This window comes from Sapajus apella, unplaced genomic scaffold (assembly GCF_009761245.1).
Source record: "Sapajus apella isolate SASKATOON/1434 unplaced genomic scaffold, GSC_monkey_1.0 scaffold36, whole genome shotgun sequence".
Taxonomy (NCBI): Eukaryota; Metazoa; Chordata; class Mammalia; order Primates; family Cebidae; genus Sapajus; species Sapajus apella.
The window spans coordinates 33,671,212-33,673,284 of NW_022436976.1; positions in this window are offsets into that span (position 1 = coordinate 33,671,212).

Below are 2,073 nucleotides of genomic sequence, written 5' to 3' on the forward strand. Positions count from 1 at the left end.
AACGGAGTTTCACTCATGTTACCCAGGCTGGAGTGCAATGGCGCGATCTCGGCTCACCGCAACCTCCGCCTCCTGGGTTCAGGCAATTCTCCTGCCTCAGCCTCCCGAGTAGCTGGGATTACAGGCACGCGCCACCATGCCCAGCTGATTTTTTGTATTTTTAGTAGACACGGGGTTTCACCATGTTGACCAGGATGGTCTCGATCTCTTGACCTCGTGATCCACCCGCCTCGGCCTCCCAAAGTGCTGGGATTACAGGCTTGAGCCACCGCGCCCGGCCTTCAAATGTATTGTTTTTAATTACAGTGTACTACATCATCCAATGGGGGAAAAATAGTTTTTTCAACAAATGGTGCTGGGGGCCAGAAACAGTGACTCACACCTATAGTCCCAGCACTTTGGGAGGCCAAAGTGGAAAGATCACTGAGGCCAGAAGTTCAAGACCAACCTGGACAACATAGTGAGACCCCTGTCTCTAAAAAAAAAATGTAAAAATTGGCCAGGTGCGGTGGCTCACGCTGATAATCCCAGCACTTTGGGAAGTTAAGGTAGGCGGATCACAAAGTCAGGAGTTCGAGACCAGCCTGGCCAACATGGTGAAACCCCCTTTCTACTAAAAATACAAAAAATTGGGCCGGGCGCGGTGGCTCAAGCCTGTAATCCCAGCACTTTGGGAGACCGAGGCGGGTGGATCACGAGATCAAGAGATCGAGACCATCCTGGTCAACATGGTGAAACCCCGTCTCTACTAAAAATACAAAATATTAGCTGGGCATGGTGGCGCGTGCCTGTAATCCCAGCTGCTGGGGAGGCTGAGGCAGGAGAATTGCCTGAACCCAGGAAGCGGAGGTTGCGGTGAGCCGAGATTGCACCATTGCACTCCAGTGTGGGTAACAAGAGCGAAACTCCGTCTCAAAAAAAAAAAAAAAAAATACAAAAAATTAGCTGGGTGTGGTGGCATATGCCTATAATCCTAGCTACTCAGGAGGCTGAGGCAGGAGAATTGCTTGAACCCAGGAGGCAGAGGTTGCAGTGAGCAGAGATTGCGATACAGCCTGGGAAACAGAGGAAGACTCTGTATCAGAAAAAAATAAAAAATTAGCTGGGAGTGGTGGTCATGCCTGTGAGTCCCAGCTACTCAGGAAGCTGAGATGGGAGGATTGCTTGAGCCCAGGAGTTTGAGGCTGCACTGACCTATGATTGTACTACTGCCTAGGTAACACAGTGAGACCTGTTTCTAAAATAATAATAAAATGAAATTCTTGGCCGGCATGATGGTTCATGCCTGTAATCCCAGCACTTTGGGAGGCCAAGGCAGGTGGATCACTTGAGATCAGGAGTTCGAGACCAGCCTGACCAACATAGTGAAGCCCTGTCTTTACCAAAAATACAAAAAATTTAGCCAGGCGTGGTGGCAGGCACCTGTAATCTCAGCTGCTCAGGAGGCTGAGGCAGGAGAATCACTTGAACCCTGGAGGCAGAGGTTGCAGTGAGCCGAGACTGTGCCATTGCACTCCAGCCTGGGCATGAGCATAACTCCATCTCAAAAAAAAAGAGAGAGCTGGGCACGATGGCTCATGCCTGTAATCCCAGCACTTTGGGAGGCCAAGGCAGGCGGATCACAAGGTCAAGAAATCAAGGCTAGGGTGGGGGAGGGACAGCGTGAGGGAGGAGGGAGAAGGGGGAAGGACAGCACTGGGAGAAATGCCTGTTGCAGGCAATAGGGGGCTTGGAGACAGCAAACCACCATGGCATGTATGTACTTCTGCAACAATCCTGCAGGATGCAGGATGTGCACATGTGCCCCACAGCCCAAATACACTTTAAAAAAAAAAAAGAAAGAAATCGAGACCATCATGGCCAACATGGTAAAACCCCATCTCTACTAAAAATAGAAAAATTATCTGGGTGTGGTCGCTTGTGCCTGTAGTCCCAGCTACTCTCAGGAGGCTGAGGCGGGAGAATCACTTGAACCTGGGAGGTAGAGGTTGCGCTGAGCTGAGATCACATCACTGCACTCCAGCCTGGCAACAGAGCAAGACTCTGTCTCAAAAAAAAAAAAAAAAAAAAAAA